Raw genomic sequence first — 9,151 nt, 5'->3', positions numbered from 1 at the left:
GTCACTCCAGACGTTATCTCTGGGGGTCATAGCGGCAGTAATTGTAGGCTCTCAGGAGATAATCTCAGGGAAGACTGTAAACCATCTCACCAGTTTTTCCTTGGTAGCTGCATGAAGTTTTTTTTTTTAACTTTTATTTCTCTCTTTCTTTCTTTATCTCTCTCTCTCTCGCTCTCTCTGTCGCCCTCTTTCACTCTCTGTGTATCCAACTAAGATGTTCTAATGGAATGCAAATTTTATTGGTCATAAATCAATGGTTATCTTTGCTTGGCATCTGTGTCCAAGTCTTTGTTTATAGCGTGGAGGAGGTGGCGGTTCCTATGTGGTGGTGGTGGTTCCCACGTGGTGGTGGTGGTTCCCACGTGGTGGTGGTGGTGGTTCCCACGTGGTGGTGGTGGTTCCCACGTGGTGGTGGTGGTGGTTCCCATGTGGTGGTGGCGGTTCCCACGTGGTAGTGGTGGTTCCCACGTGGTGGTGGTGGTTCCCACGTGGTAGTGGTGGTTCCTACGTGGTGGTGGTGGTTCCCACGTGGTAGTGGTGGTTCCCACGTGGTAGTGGTATTCCCACGTGGTAGTGGTGGTTCCCACGTGGTAGTGGTGGTTCCCACGTGGTAGTGGTGGTTCCCACGTGGTAGTGGTGGTTCCCACGTGGTAGTGGTGTTCCACACGTGGTAGTGGTGGTTCCCACGTGGTAGTGGTATTCCCACGTGGTAGTGGTGGTTCCCACGTGGTAGTGGTGGTTCCCACGTAATAGTGGTGGTTCCCACGTGGTAGTGGTGTTCCACACGTGGTAGTGGTGGTTCCCACGTGGTAGTGGTATTCCCACGTGGTAGTGGTGGTTCCCACGTGGTAGTGGTGGTTCCCACGTGGTAGTGGTGTTCCACACGTGGTAGTAGTGGTTCCCACGTGGTAGTGGTGGTTCCCACGTGGTAGTGGTGTTCCACACGTGGTAGTGGTGGTTCCCACGTGGTAGTGGTGGTTCCCACATGGTAGTGGTATTCCCACGTGGTAGTGGTGGTTCCTACGTGGTGGTGGAGGTTCCCACGTGGTAGTGGTATTCCCACGTGGTAGTGGTGGTTCCCACGTGGTAGTGGTGGTTCCAACGTGGTAGTGGTGTTCCACACGTGGTAGTGGTGGTTCCCACGTGGTAGTGGTATTCCCACGTGGTAGTGGTGGTTCCTACATGGTGGTGGTGGTTCCCACGTGGTAGTGGTGGTTCCCACGTGGTAGTGGCGGTTCCCACGTGGTAGTGGTGTTCCACACGTGGTAGTGGTGTTCCACACGTGGTGGTGGTGGTTCCCACGTGGTAGTGGTGGTTCCCACGTGGTAGTGGTGGTTCCCACGTGGTAGTGGTGGTTCCCACGTGGTAGTGGTGGTTCCCACGTGGTAGTGGTGTTCCACACGTGGTAGTGGTGGTTCCCACGTGGTAGTGGTGTTCCACACGTGGTAGTGGTGTTCCACACGTGGTAGTGGTGGTTCCCACGTGGTAGTGGTGGTTCCCACGTGGTAGTGGTGTTCCACACGTGGTAGTGGTGTTCCACACGTGGTAGTGGTGGTTCCCACGTGGTAGTGGTGGTTCCCACGTGGTAGTGGTGGTTCCCACGTGGTAGTGGTGGTTCCCACGTGGTAGTGGTGGTTCCCACGTGGTAGTGGTGGTTCCCACGTGGTAGTGGTGTTCCACACGTGGTATTGGTGGTTCCCACGTGGTAGTGGTGGTTCCCACGTGGTAGTGGTGTTCCACACGTGGTGGTGGTGGTTCCCACGTGGTAGTGGTGGTTCCCACGTGGTAGTGGTGTTCCACACGTGGTAGTGGTGTTCCACACGTGGTAGTGGTGTTCCACACGTGGTAGTGGTGTTCCACACGTGGTGGTGGTAGTTCCCACGTGGTTATCTTGAGATGATTTCGGGGCTTTTAGTGTCCCCGCGGCCCGGTCCTCGACCAGGCCTCCACCCCCAGGAAGCAGCCTTTGAGAGCTGACTAACACCCAGGTACATATTTTACTGCTAAGTAACATGGTAGTGGTATTCCCACGTGGTAGTGGTGGTTCCCACGTGGTAGTGGTGGTTCCCACGTGGTAGTAGTAGTTCCCAAGAGATAGTGGTGGTTCCCACGTGGTGGTTCTCACGTGGTGGTGGTGGTTCCTACGTTGTGGTGGTGGTTCCTATGTGGTGGTGGTGGGTCCCACGTGGTGGTGGTGGTTCCCACGTGGTGGAGGTGGTGGTTCCCGCATGATGGCGTTGGAGGTGGTGGTGGTTCCCGCGTGATAGCGTTGGTGGTGGTGGTGGTTCCCGCGTGATGTGGTTGTGGAGGTTGTAGTTTCCAACTGGTGATGGTGGTTTCCAAGTGGTGGTGGAGAGTAGAGGGGATGGCGGCGTAGCGAGATTATTTTTGGAGGAGGCCAGTCCTCCATATGACGCCGGGGGTTCGAGGTAAATTGGGCCAGTCCCGAGTGAGGCGCCAAGGGTACCAGGTAAATTATAACACTCGCGTTTGTTATGTCGGGTTTCCTGATAAATTGTTTCAGAGATATGCTTACCGTTCTGTCACATTCGTTTAAGGCCAAATAATTTCCGTGATCATAGAAGTTTGTTATAAAAAAAGTCGGGGTAGAAGTAGGGATGACAAGCCAGCGAAAAATGTAATTTTGGGGGGCCATTTGTGGCTGGCGTGTCGGGAGTTCCAGGTAAATTTCCTATTTGTCACTGGACTGTCAGGTTTCCTGATAATTATTTTCAAAGTTAAAGACCGAAATTTTCAAAGACCATTTTCGGAGAATATGTTCATAGAAGTTTGTTGAAGGTTTCTTATCGGAAAAATTCAGACCGAAAACTATTACTTCGGAGTTAAAGAGTTCTTATGGGAGAAATTCAAAATTTTTCAGAGTTCAGTTTTAGGAAAATATTTCAGAGTTCATATAATCATAGAAGTTTATTTACGATTTTAAGACCGAAATTATTAAAAAAATACCATTTTCAGAGAATATTGTCATCAAAGTTTTGTTAAGGAAAATAGACATCTTAGCAGTAAGTTTTAGTTTTTATACCCATTTACAGCTGTTTCACATGTAAAAGACCAAAAATTATTCAGAGACCATTTGAAGGCCAATTTTCTTCAGAATCCATTTAAGACCGAAAATTAGTCAGAGACCAGTTTATGCCCAAAATTTAACAGGACCATTTTCAGACCAAAAATTATGCAGAATCCGTTTTAAGACCGAAATTTGACAGAGACCAGTTGCAGACAGAAATCCATCAGGGTCCAGTCGCAGACCAAAATAAGACAGAGTCCAGTAAAAAGACCAGTAAGGACCAAAAATTATCAAGAGACCTTTTTATGCCCAAAATTCGTCAGTCCAGTAAAAGACAAAAATTCATCAGAGTTCATTTAAGATCTAAAATTCGTCATAGTCCAGGTAAAGATCGACAATTAGTCAGAATCCGTTTGAAGACTTAAATTAATCAGAGTGCAGTTTGAGACCAAATTGAACAGAGACCATTTTAGACCAAAAAATCACTGCTGAGTTCTTAAAGAGTTCTTATGGTGGAAATTCAAATAATGTCAGAGTCCAGTTTAAGACCAAAAATATTCAGAGTCCATTTTCAGAGCAATTTTCATTGGAGTCCAGTTTAAGACCCAAATTTGTCCAAGACCGCATTTTCGCTACTATTAGCCCAATTTTAGCCCAATTTTAAACAGTCATATATCAGACGTAGTACAATAAATCAAAGCAGTTAACGAACTCTAGCTCCTGTCCCCGCCCTAACCCCCTCTCACATCTTCGTTAATTTTATTCAATTTCATTAAAGTTTGAATCAGTCATATTTCAGATGTAGTATATCAAATCATGTCAGTAAGCAAGTTTGGTAACCACTACTGTGGTGGTTTCCATGTGGTGGTGGTGGTGGTTCCCGTGTGTCGTTTTGGTGGTTCCTGCGTGGTGATGGTGGCGGTTGTGGTGGTGGTGGTTCCCACGTGGTAGTGGTTCCCATGTGGTGGTGGTTCCCACGTGGTAGTGGTGGTTCCCACGTGGTAGTGGTGTTCCACACGTGGTAGTGGTGTTCCACACGTGGTAGTGGTGTTCCACACGTGGTAGTGGTGTTCCACACGTGGTGGTGGTAGTTCCCACGTGGTTATCTTGAGATGATTTCGGGGCTTTTAGTGTCCCCGCGGCCCGGTCCTCGACCAGGCCTCCACCCCCAGGAAGCAGCCTTTGAGAGCTGACTAACACCCAGGTACATATTTTACTGCTAAGTAACATGGTAGTGGTATTCCCACGTGGTAGTGGTGGTTCCCACGTGGTAGTGGTGGTTCCCACGTGGTAGTAGTGGTTCCCAAGAGATAGTGGTGGTTCCCACGTGGTGGTTCTCACGTGGTGGTGGTGGTTCCTACGTTGTGGTGGTGGTTCCTATGTGGTGGTGGTTCCTATGTGGTGGTGGTGGGTCCCACGTGGTGGTGGTGGTTCCCACGTGGTGGAGGTGGTGGTTCCCGCATGATGGCGTTGGAGGTGGTGGTGGTTCCCGCGTGATAGCGTTGGTGGTGGTGGTGGTTCCCGCGTGATGTGGTTGTGGAGGTTGTAGTTTCCAACTGGTGATGGTGGTTTCCAAGTGGTGGTGGAGAGTAGAGGGGATGGCGGCGCAGCGAGGATGTTTTTGGAGGAGGCCAGTCCTCCATATGACGCCGGGGGTTCGAGGTAAATTGGGCCAGTCCCGAGTGAGGCGCCAAGGGTACCAGGTAAATTATAACACTCGCGTTTGTTATGTCGGGTTTCCTGATAAATTGTTTCAGAGATATGCTTACCGTTCTGTCACATTCGTTTAAGGCCAAATAATTTCCGTGATCATAGAAGTTTGTTATAGAAAAAGTCGGGGTAGAAGTAGGGATGACAAGCCAGCGAAAAATGTAATTTTGGGGGGCCATTTGTGGCTGACGTGTCGGGAGTTCCAGGTAAATTTCCTATTTGTCACTGGACTGTCAGGTTTCCTGATAATTATTTTCAAAGTTAAAGACCGAAATTTTCAAAGACCATTTTCGGAGAATATGTTCATAGAAGTTTGTTGAAGGTTTCTTATCGGAAAAATTCAGACCGAAAACTATTACTTCGGAGTTAAAGAGTTCTTATGGGAGAAATTCAAAATTTTTCAGAGTTCAGTTTTAGGAAAATATTTCAGAGTTCATATAATCATAGAAGTTTATTTACGATTTTAAGACCGAAATTATTAAAAAAATACCATTTTCAGAGAATATTGTCATCAAAGTTTTGTTAAGGAAAATAGACATCTTAGCAGTAAGTTTTAGTTTTTATACCCATTTACAGCTGTTTCACATGTAAAAGACCAAAAATTATTCAGAGACCATTTGAAGGCCAATTTTCTTCAGAATCCATTTAAGACCGAAAATTAGTCAGAGACCAGTTTATGCCCAAAATTTAACAGGACCATTTTCAGACCAAAAATTATGCAGAATCCGTTTTAAGACCGAAATTTGACAGAGACCAGTTGCAGACAGAAATCCATCAGGGTCCAGTCGCAGACCAAAATAAGACAGAGTCCAGTAAAAAGACCAGTAAGGACCAAAAATTATCAAGAGACCTTTTTATGCCCAAAATTCGTCAGTCCAGTAAAAGACAAAAATTCATCAGAGTTCATTTAAGATCTAAAATTCGTCATAGTCCAGGTAAAGATCGACAATTAGTCAGAATCCGTTTGAAGACTTAAATTAATCAGAGTGCAGTTTGAGACCAAATTGAACAGAGACCATTTTAGACCAAAAAATCACTGCTGAGTTCTTAAAGAGTTCTTATGGTGGAAATTCAAATAATGTCAGAGTCCAGTTTAAGACCAAAAATATTCAGAGTCCATTTTCAGAGCAATTTTCATTGGAGTCCAGTTTAAGACCCAAATTTGTCCAAGACCGCATTTTCGCTACTATTAGCCCAATTTTAGCCCAATTTTAAACAGTCATATATCAGACGTAGTACAATAAATCAAAGCAGTTAACGAACTCTAGCTCCTGTCCCCGCCCTAACCCCCTCTCACATCTTCGTTAATTTTATTCAATTTCATTAAAGTTTGAATCAGTCATATTTCAGATGTAGCATATCAAATCATGTCAGTAAGCAAGTTTGGTAACCACTACTGTGGTGGTTTCCATGTGGTGGTGGTGGTGGTTCCCGTGTGTCGTTTTGGTGGTTCCTGCGTGGTGATGGTGGCGGTTGTGGTGGTGGTGGTTCCCACGTGGTAGTGGTTCCCATGTGGTGGTGGTTCCCACGTGGTGGTGGTTGTTGTGGTTCCTGCGTGGTGGTGGTTGTGGTTCCATGTGGTGGTGATAATTCTAACGTGGTGGTGGTGGTGGTGGTATTCACCTAATTCTCCTTGCGGGGGTTGAAAAAAATCACACACACACAAACCCCCAGTAAGCAGCCTGTAACAGCTGCCCCAGTCTACAGGAAACTCCCAGGTACCTATTTACTGCTAGGTAACAGGAGCGTCAGGGTGAAAGTAACTTTCCCTATTTTGTTTTTGCCAACACCGGGGATCGAACCCGGACCCTAGGATTACGAGCACAAAGCGCTGTCTACCCAGCTATCAGGCTATACTGGTGGAGGCTTCCGCGTGGTAGTAGTGGTGGTTCCTGCGTGGTGGTAGTGGTTTCCAAGTAGTGGTGATGGCTGTTCCATCGTGGCGGTAATGGAGGGGATTGTGGTGGTGGTTGTGGTGGTGGAGGTTGTGTTGGTGGTGGTGGTGGTTGTTCCATCGCGGCGGTTATGGAGGTGATTGTGGTGGTGGTTGTGGTGGTGGTGGTGGAGATTGTGGTGGGGGTGGTGGTTGTGGTGGAGGTGGTGGTGGTGGTGGAGGTTGTGGTGGGGGTGGTAGTTGTGGTGGTGGTGGTGGAGGTTGTGGTGGGGGTGGTGGTGAGGGTGGTGGTTGTGGTAGTGGTTGTTCCCCCGGACTCAACCAGCATAATACCCACCTCGTGCACTTGTAGCAGTGCCCTGTGGTGCTCTGGTGCAGTTATTGTCTGTTTCTGCCTCAGTTAATCTGACAATCTGTCTGCTTGTCATGCTTGTTAATCTGATGGTATGCAAATGTCAGACTATCTTCATCTTCCAGTATGTCACTCTGTCCGTGTGTGTGTGTGTGTGTGTGTGTGTGTGTGTGTGTGTGTGTACTCACCTATTTGTACTCACCTATTTGTACTCACCTATTTGTGCTTGCGGCGGTTGAGCTTTGGCTCTTTGGTCCCGCCTCTCAACTGTCAATCAACTGGTGTACAGATACCTCAGCCTACTAGGCTCTATCATATCTACATTTGAAACTGTATATGGAGTCAGCCTCCACCACATCACTTCCTAGTGCATTCCATTTACTAACTACTCTGACACTGAAAAAGTTCCTTCTAACGTCTCTGTGGCTCATGTGGGTACTCAGTTTCCACCTGTGTCCCCTTGTTCGCGTCCCTCCAGTGTTGAATAGTTTATCCTTGTTTACCCGGTCAATTCCTCTGAGGATTTTGTAGGTTGTGATCATGTCTCCCCTTACTCTTCTGTCTTTCAGTGTCGTAAGGTGCATTTCCCGCAGCCTTTCCTCGTAACTCATGCCTCTTAGTTCTGGGACTAGTCTAGTGGCATACCTCTGGACTTTTTCCAGCTTCGTCTTGTGCTTGACAAGATACGGGCTCCATGCTGGGGCCGCATACTCCAGGATTGGTCTTACATATGTGGTGTACAAGATTCTGAATGATTCCTTACACATGTTCCTGAACGCTGTTCTGATGTTAGCCAGCCTCCCATATGCCGCAGACGTTATTCTTTTTATGTGGGCTTCAGGAGACAGGTTTGGTGTGATATCAACTCCTAGATCTTTCTCTCTGTCCGTTTCATTAAGTACTTCATCTCCTATTCTGTATCCTGTGTCTGGCCTCCTGTTTCCACTGCCAAGTTTCATTACTTTGCATTTACTCGGGTTGAACTTCAACAGCCATTTGTTGGACCATTCACTCAGTCTTTCGAGGTCATCTTGTAGCCTCCTACTATCGTCCTCAGTTTAAATCCTCATAATTTTTGCATCATCGGCAAACATTGAGAGAAACGATTCTATACCCTCTGGAAGATCATTTACATATATCAGAAGCAGTATAGGTCCAAGGACTGACTCCTATCTTGAGTTTATCTTGAGATGATTTCGGGGCTTTAGTGTCCCCGCGGCCCGGTCCTCGACCAGGCCTCCACCCCCAGGAAGCAGCCTGTGACAGCTGACTAACACCCAGGTACCTATTTTACTGCTAGGTAACAGGGGCATAGGGTGAAAGAAACTCTGCCCATTGTTTCTCGCCGGCGCCCGGGATCGAACCCGGGACCACAGGATCACAAGTCCAGTGTGCTGTCCGCTCGGCCGACCGGCTCCCCTGCGGGACTCCACTCGTAACGTCTCGCTAATCTGAGACTTCACCCCTCACACTGACTCGTTGTCTCCTGTTGCTTAGGTACTCCTGTATCCAACGGAGTACCTTCCCTTTCACTCCATCCTGCATCTCCAGTTTTTTCACTAGCCTCTTGTGTGGCACTGTTTCAAAGGCTTTCTGACAATCCAAAAATATGCAGTCTGCCCACCCTTCTCTTTCTTGCCTTATTTTTGTTGCCTGGTCGTAGAATTCAAGTAACCCTGTGAGGCAGGACCTGCCATCCCTGAATCCATGTTGATGCTGTGTTACAAAGTTCTTTCGCTCCAGGTGCTCCACTAGCTTTTTTCGCACAATCTTCTCCATCAGCTTGCATGGTATGCAGGTTAGGGACACTGGCCTGTAATTCAGTGCCTCCTGTCTATCCCCTTTCTTGTATATCGGGACTACGTTAGCTGCTTTCCAAATTTCTGGCAGTTCCCCTGTTGCCAGAGATTTGTTATACACTATGGAGAGTGGTAGGAACAGTTCTTCTGCTCCTTCCTTTAGTATCTAAGGGGAGATTCCATCTGGGCCTATAGCCTTTGTCACATCCAACTCTAGTAAACACTTCCTTACTTTCCCGCTGGTAATCTCAAACTCTTCCAGTGGTTCCTGGTTAGCTATTCCCTCTCTTATCTCTGGGATTTCTCCTTGCTCTAAGGTGAAGATCTCTTGGAATTTCTTATTCAGTTCCTCACACACTTCCTTGTCG

The sequence above is a fragment of the Procambarus clarkii genome, chromosome 33 (assembly GCF_040958095.1).
Source record: "Procambarus clarkii isolate CNS0578487 chromosome 33, FALCON_Pclarkii_2.0, whole genome shotgun sequence".
Lineage (NCBI taxonomy): Eukaryota > Metazoa > Arthropoda > Malacostraca > Decapoda > Cambaridae > Procambarus > Procambarus clarkii.
Note: the sequence above shows the minus strand (reverse complement) of the source record.